This window comes from Solanum pennellii, chromosome 6 (genome assembly GCF_001406875.1).
Source record: "Solanum pennellii chromosome 6, SPENNV200".
Lineage (NCBI taxonomy): Eukaryota > Viridiplantae > Streptophyta > Magnoliopsida > Solanales > Solanaceae > Solanum > Solanum pennellii.
The window spans coordinates 29,945,364-29,958,139 of NC_028642.1; the positions used below are offsets into that span (position 1 = coordinate 29,945,364).

General features: G+C 33.7%; 1 long non-coding RNA gene across 1 annotated transcript in view; it reads right to left on the bottom strand.

The window, feature by feature from the left end:
- Nucleotides 1-8,551: 8,551 nt before the first annotated feature.
- Nucleotides 8,552-12,776, bottom strand: part of LOC107023490 — a 12,253-nt gene continuing 8,028 nt past the window's right edge. The window contains exon 4 of the long non-coding RNA XR_001457209.2: nucleotides 8,552-8,843. This is a non-coding gene — a long non-coding RNA (uncharacterized LOC107023490). The remainder of the gene's footprint in view (nucleotides 8,844-12,776) is intronic.

The window sequence follows — 12,776 nt, forward strand, 5'->3', positions numbered from 1 at the left end:
CTTTTTAGAAAGAACGCGATTTTGTTTGATCAGAATACAATCTTTTCTATGTGAGAAATGGAAAGGAAAGATATCCAACTTGAAATATTTCAAAGTGTGGGGGTATCTAGTCAAAGTCCAAGTTCCTATTCCTATAAGAATTAAAATAGGACTTATGACTGTGGACTGTAAGATTAGACTTGAGTAGTCTAGAGAAGGGTCTAAAAGGCCTAGGAAATGAAAAGGATAATGTACTTAATAAAGAGATTCAGAGGCTTAATAAATGTTAAAGGACATTTACTTCATTCGAATATGATTTTGTAACATTTCCTGTGGCTTCTGTAGACTCATTCTTTGGAAAGATGGTGTCAATAAACAATATTGGAAGTTAATTGATCTTCTTTAAGAAAATAAACCTTTGGGTTCAAAGTGAATCTTTAGAAGGAAAATAACAGTTGATGGAACTGTTGAAAAATATAAAGCAAGACTTTGTGTCATAGGCTTTAGACAAAAATAAAACCAAGGTTTTGATCTTGTCAATATATATATACTCATTAGTAATTAGAATTACATTTATTCAGATGCAAAAATTATTAGTGTGGTATATGACCTCCAAATTCATCAAATGAATGTGAAAAGAACTTTCTTAAATGTAGAATTGGAGGAAGAAATTTACATGGAACAACTCGAGGGTTTTGTGGTTCCTGGTAAATAAAAGAAAGAGTGTGAACTTGTTATGTCACATTATGGAAGCACCCAAATAATGACATAATTTGATCAAATCATGTCGGCACTGAAGAATGATGGAAGTGATAAATGTGTTCACATTAAAATCATAAGGTCATTGTTTGTTTGTATATTGGTGATATGTTGATCATCAATAGAGACACTAATGACATAAATGCTACTAAACGTATGCTATAAAGCAAGAGGAATGAAAATTATTGGAGTTGCTAATGCGATCTTAGATATAAGAATTCGTAGAACTCCATAATGTTTAGCATTTTCACGGTCTCATTGCATTGAAAAGGTACTTAACTAGTTCAATTATTTGAATGCCAATATTGTCAAGTGTCCAATAAATGTGAGCTTTGCATTTCAAAAGAGTGAAAACAAAAGTGACTCACAATTGGATTGTGCTAGATTTTTGGGAAGCATGATGTATATCATATAGTGTGTGCGATCAGATATAGCATTTGATATTTTAAACTGAGTCCGTTCATAAGCGATCCCAAATAAATTCATTAGATGACAATAAATAGAGTTTTGGAGTATTTAAAATAATACTTAAAACTATGTCTTGCATTATAACAACATCCAACAATATTAAAAGATATAGTGATGCAAATTGAATCATCGGAAGAATGAAGCAAAGTTCACTAGTGGATATGTATTTACTATTGGTAGAGGAGCAGTCTCTTAGAAATATTTCAAAAGAGACACGTATCGCTATATCTACAATGATCTTTGAGCTAGGTGCTCTAGATAAGGTCGGTGAATAAGTTAAAAGACTCCGGAATTTCTTGATAGATATTCTATTTTGGCCCAAACCATTAGCATTAGTTTGCATACACTTTCACAGTCAAGATGTACTAGGTAGGGCATGGAGCATGATGTATAACAGAAAATCTCGTCATATACGACATAGACATGATACCGTTAGAAAACTACTCTCTAGTGGAATTATCAGAATTTACTATGTAAAGTCAATGGATAATATGTCGGATCTACTTACAAAAAGGACTAACTAGAGAGGAAGTTAAAAGATCATCTAAGGGAATGAATTTACGGCTTAGGACAAGTCATCATGACGGTAACTCTATCTAGCAGACTGGAGATCCCAAGATCTAGATTCAAGGAGAAAAACAAAGTTGTGAATGACGGTTCGGCATTGTCAACAAAGTCAATTCATTCTCATGATGAAGACAATGCTCAGGGACAAGGATACAACATTAAGGCTTGTTAATGAGTTAATAAAGCTTAATGATTTTAATGATTTGCTAAGTTTGGCAGAGTTGACCAAATAGTGTATCTACGCGATAACACGGTTAGGAATCACCTATGTGAGTGTGAAGTGTAAGCCGCTTCAAAGAAGATGATTGTCAAAAGCCCATCTCTCTATACACTCATGAAACCAGGAGGTGTTCATGGCTAAAACGAACACAACCGTAAGAACCACAAACGGTAAAGGGTTAATTGTGTGACATATGGTTGTCTAGGTATACACCAAAGTTCGACGGTTCAAAGATATCGCATCTACCGATTGACGACATATGTTCACTACGGAAAGTCCAAGGGGAAATCTACTTATCCAGATGCAATTAATTCTTGCTTGTAAAGTACACATACTTGTCCGTTTCTCTGTCTTCGAGTCATTCCCCATTCATGCGGGGGATTGTTGGGTTTTAAAAAGGTTTGAATGGAAAATGAAGAGTTGCGACTTTTATAATGAGTTGTGACTTTTATGAAATGTTGCGACTTTTATGAAAAGTTGTGACTTTTATGAAAAGTTGCGACTTTTATGAAAAGTTGTGACTTTTATGGAAAGTTGTGACTTTTATGAAAGGTGACGACCTTTCTGAAAGATTGTGACTTTTCCAAAGGTTTGTGACCTTTCCGGTAAGGCACAATAAGAACCTTTTCGCACTACCCTTTGTTTTCTATAAATTGAGGGATTTCCTCTCATTTTAATATAGAATTCATGGACTTTTTCTTCAACTACTAAATCTAGTATTCTAAGTGTACTTTACTGCCGTTGAGTGGTTCGCTGACACCGGAGTTTTTGGTATCTATACTCTGGTGATTGAGATCATTTTACCCTGGGAGGTCATATTCCAAATCAAATCTCGGATACTAGAAGGGAATAATTTCCTTAAGGGGACACTGTAAGTTCAGTGGACTTGATCTTTTTTCGATTAAAAATTTCTAGATTCTGGTACGTGTTCTACAAATTTTTGATTTGTGAATTAATTTAAGTTCTTCTATTCTTTTGTTTTTCACTGGTTCATTAAACTTGGTAACTTCGTGTTTCTGCAAAGTTTGTTGGAATCAGTAAGATTCTTTAGACACATATTAACAACAATTCTTCTTTAAGAAAAATATTTCGTATATTTTTTTAAATCTGTTTCTGATTATAGTTTCGCTACTAGTTTTAATTTTCTAGTTGTGAAAATGTTCTTAAACTTTGTTGTCTTACAAAGATGTTCAAAGTTTTGTTCTAAGTATGTCTGGAATACAAGATGAACAACATATGGCTCTAATACCATGTAGAGAATAGCAGAAGAACAGTATAATCGATAAACCTTCTGCTAGCCCAAAATTGTTAACTAAGATCGGAAAATTCAATTAAAGAAGAGGAAGCTAGAAGGGAGAAAGAGTATTTTGAATAAGAAAACTTGGATATAGAAGAAGACTATTTGATTTGGGTTTTTTGGATTACTTGCAAGTGTACAAGACCACCCATATTTATACTTGTTCATGGATGGTTCTAGAAAATCTTCTAGAGACTTCTACAAAGAAAATTCTAGTGAAACTTTATCTTCTAGATATCTAGATATTTTTTTATCCTAGATATTAACACTATTCTAGAAATATTACTAGACCAATCTATTATATTCCAAAATAAGCAACTTTAACTTTTTTTCACACCTTGAACCATTGAAGTTGCTATTTTCGCTTGAGTAAAGACTTTTCTGACTTCAAATACTTGATATATTCAACATTGATGTAATGAAGCTTAGATCTATTCCCTCCAAAGTTGTCATTTATTACCACATCGTCTACTATTTTCACTTTTTCTTCATACTCTTTAACATTAGCATAGATATCCGCATTTAGACCACATGATAATATAGGAGGCTATTCTTTTCATTTTCATCTGAAAAAACCCACATAGCCATAGAATTTCCATGAATATCTCTGTTCCAACAACCCCTCACAAAATCCAAGGACCAAGAAAGTCATATTTTCAACCTAGCGATGCAAAAACTTGAAGTATATAAAATATTGAATTTCATAAGTAGGGGCCAATGGTCTGAACCCGATGAAAGATGAGTACTGGAAGTGTGGGGCATAGATTATAGTCACCTTCTTCCTTTATCCCTAATTACTTGTCCACACTTTTGAATTGAAACATTGTGAGTTTATATTCTACCTTTTTCAAAGTAATTAATTGAGGATAACATCTCTATCAAATCTCTTTCATATTCTAGCATTTAAAACTCTGTAACGAGTTGAGAGAGCAATTAGTGAAGTCTCACAATTTTTTTGCACATATTTTGGACATTTAGGAGCTATTTTTACAGAAAAATAAGATAATTTTCTCAATTTTTCATGTGCGTTGGCCCATATATATATATATATGGGTGATATGACTTCCGAACATTTTTTTTGGTTAAACCATTAAGCAACCCTCCGTAGAGAGTTGGAGAACAGTACGTGAAGCCTCACAATATTTTGCACATATTTTGGGTATTTAGGTGATATTTTGTAATTTAGGCAATTTTCTCTGTTTTTTAGCGAATATTTTTGTGATATGACTTTTGGACGATTTTTTTGCAAAAACTTTATGGAACTCTCTGTAGGGAGTTTGGGGAACAATATGTGAAGGCTCACCATTTTTTGCACATATTTTGGATATTGAGTAACCATTATTTTTAGGAATTTAGCAATTATTTCTCAGTTTTTGTGTGATAGCCCTTTACGATTTTGGTGATATACTTTTGAATGATTTTCTAGTAAAACCTTTACGGAACCTTCATTAGGGAATTAGAAGATAACTAAGTGAATCCTCACCATTTTTGCACATATTTTAGGTATTTAGGTGTCATTTTAAAGAAATTAGGCAATTTTCTTAGTATTTAATGTGAGCTATCCAATGAATATTTTGGTGATATGTCTTTCAGATGATTTTTTATAAAACATTTATGGAACCCTTCGTAAGGAATTGGGAGAATAGTATGTGAAGCCTCACCATTTTTACACATATTTTGGGCATTTAGTAGTCATTTTACATGAAATATGCAATTTCTCAGTTTGTTGTATGTGTTTTGCCCATGAATATTTTAGTGATATACTTCTAGAAGATTTTTGCCAAAACAATTAGAAAATCCTCGGTAGGGAGTTGGGGATGCATTACGTGAAGTTTAACTATCTTTTGCACATATTTTGAATACTAGGAGCCATTTTACATGAATTAGGCGATTTTTTCACTTTTCATATGTGTTAGCCTATGAATATTTTGGTGATAAGACCTCGACAATTTATTTACAAAACTTATATGAACACTCCGTAGGGTGTTGGGGAGCATTACCTAAAGCCTCACCAATTTATTTTCACATATTTTGGTAATTTAGGGTCATTCTACAAAATTAGGCGATTTTCTCAATTTTTTGTGTGCGTTTGCCAATGAATGTTTTGGTGAAATGGCTTCTGGATGATTTTTCTTGCAATACTCTTTTGGAACCTTCCATAGGGAGTTGGAGATGCAATATGTGAAGCCTCATAATCTTTTTGTAAAACAATTTGGGCACTGAGGAGCCATTTATAAAAAAATAGACAATTTTCTATGTTTTTCGTGTGTGTTAACCCATAAATATTTGGAAAAATTATGCGGTTAAAAAAGCTTATACTATTTAATTACTCATCAAAGCTATAGTTTGCTATAATTACTACTCGCTACTAACATTATGCATTAATTAAGTGAACTAACTTCGAGTTTGTATAATTAGTCACATTTATATATGTAAAATTCTCCAGAATATACAAATACATACGTATAATATACAATTATTTAACCTATATACATATAGAATTCACCTCTCTCCCACTCTCTGCCCTCTCTCGCTCGCCTCGCTCCTCCCTCTCACAATCTCGCTTTCCATATATACAACTGCATATGTATAATATACGATTATATACATATATAATTCACCGATCTCCCACTCTCTGCCCTATATCGCTCACCTCTCTCCTCCCTCTTCCAATCTCGCTTGCCTCTCTCCTATCTCTACCTGTCTCGCTCGCCTCTCCCCACTCTCTCCTAATCTCGCTTGCCATATATACAAATACATATGTATAATTACAGTTATCTAATTGATATACATATACAATTCACCTTTCTCCAACTCATTTCCCCCCCTCTCTCTTGCATTTCTCCTCTCTCTCCCAGTCTTGCTCGCCTCTCTCCTCCATATAACATGTAGCTACGAATTGTTATTATCAAACTATATCTATGAAGAGTAATTAGGCTAGTTCTGAGTGTCTATATGTGAAAATTTTCCTAAATATTTTGGTTATATGACTTGCAGATGATTTTTTACAAGATTTGGGGAGCAGTATGTGAAGCCTCATTATTTATTGCACATATTTTGGGCATATAAGAGCCATTTCATAGGATTTAGGTGATTTTCTTAGTTTTTCGTGTATGGTTGTGGTTAACCCATGAGTATTTTGAAAATGTGGTTTGTGAATGATTTTTTTGCAAAAAACTTTATGGAACCCTCCATAAGGTGTTGGGGGAGGATTACATGAAGACACACCTTTTTTGCACATATTTTGGGCATTTAGGAGCCGTTTAGAAATTAAGAAATATTGTAGTCTTTCATGTGTGTTTTCCCATGAATATTTTGGCAATATGACTTCTAGATGATTTTGTTTGCTAAAACCTTTATGAAACTCTTTCTGGGGAGCATGAAGTGAAGCTACATATTTGCATATATTTTGGGCGTTTAGATTCAATTTACAAGAATTAGGTGATTTTTTAGTTTTTGTGTGCTAGCCCGTGAATATTTTGGTGATATGGTTTCCAAAGGATTTTCTTGCAAAATCTTTAAGGAACACTCCATTGGGAAATGAGGGAGCATAACATGAAGCTTCAACATTTTTTGCACATATTTTGGGCATGTAAGGAGTCATTATACAAGAATTAGATGGTTTATTTGAAGTTTTCGTGTGTGTCTATCAATATTTTGGCAATGTGACTTCTAGATGATTTTTTATAAAATTTTTGGAGCCCTTCATAGGTACAAGAATTGGGGGAGCACTACTAGAAGCCTCACCAGTTTTTGCACATACGTTGGGCATTTAGGAGCCATTTTACAGGATGTGTTGTTTTCTTAATTTTCATGTATGTAATTCCATTAATATTTTAATGATATTTATTCCCGATGATTTTAATAAAAAAATTCTTTTTTGAAACTCTCCATAGGGAGTCTGAGAAGTAGTAAATAACACTTCACCATTTTTACACATATTTTGGGCATTTAGGAGACATTTTTACAAGAATTATACATTTGTTTCTATGTTTTTCATGTCTATTAGCCAATGAATATTTTCATGATATGACTTTTGAATTATTTTTTGTAAAAAAATTATGGAACTATTTGTAGGGAGTTGGGGGAGTAGCACGTGAAAACACACCATTTGTTTCACATATTTCGTCCATTTAGGAGGCATTTTACAAGAATTAGGTGATTTTTCAAGTTTTTGTATGTGTTAGACCATTAATATTTTGGTGATACAACTTCCGGATGATCTTCTTTCAAAAGCTTTTAGTAAAATTCCATAGGGAGTTGGGCGGGAGCTGTACGTGAAGTCTTGCCATTTTTTTCACATATTATGAGCATTTAGTATTAATTTTACGGAATTAGATGATTTTCTATATTTTTCTTATGTTAAGACCATGAATATTTTAGTGATATGGATTTTGATTTTTTTTGCAAAACTTTTACGAAACCCTCTGTATGGAGTTGGGGCAGCAGTACTTGAATCATCACCTTCTTTGCACATATTTTTGGATGTTTAGGAGTCATTTTTTACATGAATTAGGTTATTTTCTTAGTTTTTTGTGTCTGTTAGTCCATTAATTTTTGTGATATGACCTTTGGAAGACTTTTTTTTGCAAAACCCCATGCATGGAATTTGGGGAGTAACATATGAAGTCTCACAGTTTTTTGCACATATTTTGGGCACTTAAGGGTTACACGAATTATGTGATTTTCTGAGTTGTTCGGGTGTGAATATTATGGTGATATGACTTCTGGACAATATTTTTTGCAAACCCTTTACAAAAACATTTTGTAGAGACTTGGGTCAGCAACACATAAAGCCTCACCATTTTGTACACATAGTTTGGGCATTTATGAGCCACTTTATAGAAATTAGGTGATTTTCTTAGTTTTTATATGTGTTAGCCCATGAGTGATACAACTTCCCGACGATTTCGTGCTAATGCTTTTAGGAACCCTCCTTAGGGAGTTGTGGGAGAAGTACGTGAAGCCTCACCATTTTGTGCATATATTTCTGGAATTTGGAAGTAATTAGAATTAACTGATTTTCTACGTAAGGAGTTAACCAATAAATATTTTGGTGATATGACATTTAGACAATTTTCTTGCAAAACCCTCATGGAATCCTCCGTGAAGAATTATTATTTTTTGCACATATTTGTCACTCCCCGAGCCTATACCCTGGACGTGACCGGCACCCAATGACCATTGTTGGTCGTAAGAGAAACCTTGGTTTGACTTACTTAACTGATCGGAAGACATAACTCAATGATAAAGCAAGAACATTCTCATAAATAACTTAAATTAGTGTCTTGGTCAAAATTACACTTAAGTCTCAAAATATAAAATCTGAAATAAAAAAACTCAACTGAACTAACTGAGTATCTGTCTATGGAGCCTCTGAAAATACTATGATGAATGTTGCGACAAATCCCACAACATTTTCTAAATGAAAGATTGAAAAGCAATAACAAGGATACTTCATAATTTAAGGAGGTTCACCACTGACTCTGAGTGCTGAAACTTGGTCAACGAGGCGCTGGATACTGATCCTGGTTACCTTGCGTCTCCATCATACTACAATGCAGGCCAACTGACATTAGTACATTGGATGTACGAGTATGTGAGTTGGAACGTTAAACAAACACCTTAAGCTTGATAGGAATAAGATGAACTTACCTTGGCTCTGCTCCACTAATGAATACTCAACTCAATGTATGTATATAAATCAATTTAAAACATATATAATATATATCTAAAGCTTTTTAAAAAAGTAAGACAACTTAGTTCATTAAAAAATGCAATAAAAAACTAATATTTACTTATATATGAAATTAATATAGTTCTGTGGGAGATTCTCTAACCGACAACCACCAAGATGAGCCTAAGTGGTGATACAACGTCTTGCCCATGCTTTCAAAACGATTCTATACTTTGTCGTCGCATAGATTTTATTGATTTTTGTGTGCGATAGTCCATGGATTTTTTGTGATCTAGAATTCTTGAAATAAAATGACCCAAATATTTTATGGACGTCAGTTAAAACCTTAGAAATGGACCTAGTTTGTCCCGCATGGTAAACGAGTGCATTATAAAGTTTTAACGAGCCCCAAAGCAGGTAAGCACAAATTTTGCCAATTTTCGTGTGTTATAATCTATGAATTTTTTGTACTCTAGAATTTCCAAAACAAAATGGTCGAAATTTTTCATTGATTTTTGTTAAGAATTTAGAAATAGACCCAATTTGTTACGCAGGGAAAACAGACGCATTTTGATGCTCAAACGAGCCCCAAAGAAGGTAAATGCAGATTTTGCGATTTTCGCGTGCTACACTCTATGGATTTTTTATTATCTAGCAATCTGAAAAACAAAATGGCCAAAATTTTTCATGGACTTCCGTTAAGACCTTAGCAATGGATCTAGTTTTTCCTGTGGGTGAAACTGGCGTATTTTCAAGTTCAAACAAGTCTCAAAGCAGGTAAACATATATTTTTCAGATTTTTGTGTGATATAGTCATGAATATTTTGTAATTTGGAATTTCCAAAGTAATATGGCTGAAATTTTTCATTGACGTCCTTTAAAACCTTGGCAATAGAACTAGTTTGTATGGTAGGAAATACAGATGCATTTTCAAGTTCAAACAAGCTTAAAGCAACTAAACATACTTTTTGCCAATTTTCGTGTGATATATTCCATGAATTTCTTGTGACATAGAATTCCTAAAACAAAATGGCCGACATTTTTCAAGAACGTCTGTTATACCTAAGCAATGGACCAGGTTTGTCCAGCAAGGAAAACAAGCACATTTTTAATTTCAAATGAGCCCTAAAGTAGGTAAACACATATTTTACCAATTTTCATGTTCCATATTCCATGTATTTTTTGTGATTTGGAATTCTCGAAACAAAACTACCAATAATTTTTATGGACGTCCGTTAAGATCTTAGCAATAGACCTAGTTTGTCATGCGGGGGAAATGAGCGCATTTCAAAGTTCAAACGAGCCCCAAAGAAGGTAACACAAATTTTGCTTATCTTTTGTATAGTCCATTGATGTTTTGTGATCTAGAATTTTCAAAATAAAATGATCGAAATTTTTCATGGATGTCTATTAATACCTTAGAAGTTGGACCCAGTTTGTTCTGTGGGAAAAACTAACGCATTTTCAAGTTCAAACGAGCCCTAAAGTTGGTCAATATAGATTTTTCCAATTTTCATGTGCTGTGATTCATGGATATTTTGTGATCTAGAATTCCCAAAATAAAATGACAAAAATATTTCATGGACGTCTGTTAAAATATTAGAAATTAAACCAATTCGTCTCATGGGTAAAACATGTGCATTTTCAAGTTCAAACGAGCCCAAAGCAGTAAACAAAGATTTTACCGATTTTTATTTGCTATGGTCCCAGGATTTTTTGTGATGTGGATTTCTGAAAAAATGACCCAAAATTTTCTTGGACGTCCGTTAAGACCTGACCAATAGACCCAGTTCGTCCCACGTGGAAAATGGTTTTTTTTTTCAATTTCAAACAATCCCCAAAGCAGGTAACACAAATTTTGCCGATTTTCTTGTGCTATAGTCCATGGATTTTTTGTGATCTGTCATTCCCAAAACAAAAAGGCCAAAAAATTTCATGGACATCAGTTAAGACCTTAACAAAGGGATCAATTCATCCCGCAGAGAAAAAAAGACATATTTTCAAGTTCAAACGAGCCCCAAAGAAGGTAAACACAGATTTTGCGGTTTTTCATGTGCTAGTCCCTGGATTTCATGGGCTCGACCTCATGACACCAAGGACGATTTCCACGTGCCATGCCTTGCTGCTGCGAGAACAGACGAGAAAGGGACGTCTTGGGGGAGATAACAAAGGGGAATGAGTCGTCCCCTGCCTTTTGTTCAGTCGCGCTTCATGCCAACGCGAATTGCTCACGCGCAGTTGAATTCGTGGGTGGAAATCTCAACTCTTGCTACTTCGTGTAAAGAACTAGTGAAAAGAAAAAAAGAGGGATGGGATTGTCGCGTCACTGTTGTGTTAACGTTGAAGACGCTTTGATTGAATTTTTTCACTTCTGGTCTTTTATCACGCTGAGGGGGAAAGAAGATATGGGTATAGGAGTCGGGGCGAGTTAAAGGGATTTGGTATTATTTGGGTATTAAATATGGGCTGGATTGTTGAAAAACGAAAGTGAGGCTGGGCCACTGGTTTGGGTAAAGCAATAGAAGGGAATTCGACTAAAAATTGGGGTATTGGGTCAAATTTTGTATCAATAATTGGCCCAAACTTTCTCCAAATGGATTAATGTTACGTGCTAACTAGATAAGATGAATTAATACAAATTAATTAAACGAGCTTTCTTATGTTCGACGAAAATAAAATAATCAGCTTTATTAATTCAGACACGTAGACAATTAAGGCTAGATTTAAAAGTGGAGTTTGTTTAAAAAAAATTAAAAAAATATAAAAAAAAATAAAAATCTTTTGAGGTAATTTTCGAATATTTATAAAATGACCCAATTATATATAATAGATTATGAAACATATATATATAATATATATATATAAACTATAGAAAGATAAATTAATAAACTTAATTTTAAACTAAGGGTCTCAACCACAAGTTACTAAAGCTAATTTAATAAAGTGTTAAGTAAAACTTAAATCTGTTGAGACGATTTTTGAATATCCTATAAAATAAGCTAATTATACAGAAACATATAAGAATATACATTGTTTTAAAACTATATAAAAAAAATCGACTAAAGTTACTTCAAAATGACTTAAAAAATATTTGAATCTTATAAAGATGACTATTTCAACTCGTTTAGTATTTAGAAGCCCGTGAATTAATTTCTAGCGAGTAGGGTCAAAATTGGGTGTCAACACAAAGCAGGTAAATGCAGATTTTGTTGATTTTCGTGTGCTATATAGTCCATAGATTTTTTTTTGTGATATGAAATTTTTGAAAAAAAATGGCCAAAATTTTTCATGGACATCCTTTAAGACATTAGCAATGAACCTAGTTCGTCTTGCGGTGATACATACATATTTTCAAGTTCAAACGAGTTCTAAAGTAGGTAAACACAACAGTTATCAATTTTCATGTGCTATATACTCCATGGATTTTTTGTGATATGGAATTTCCAAAACAAAATGACTGAAATTTTTCAAACACATTCATTAAGAACTAAGCGATTGACCTGGTTTGTCCGCAAAGAAAACGGGCACATTTTAAGTTCAAACGAGCCCAAAGCAGGTAAACACATATTTTGCCAACTTTTATGTGCTATTGTCCATGAATTTTTTGTGATATAAAATTCTAAAAATTATCGAAACTTTTCATAAATGTCCGTTAAGACCTTAGCAATGGACCTAGTCATCTTCGTGGGAAAATGGGCGCAAGTTCAAATTCAAACGATCCAAAAATAGGTTGACGCATACCCACCAGACTCCTCCCCGCTTCTGCCCTCCGCACCCCCACCCCACCATCACCCCCTCCTATACCCTCC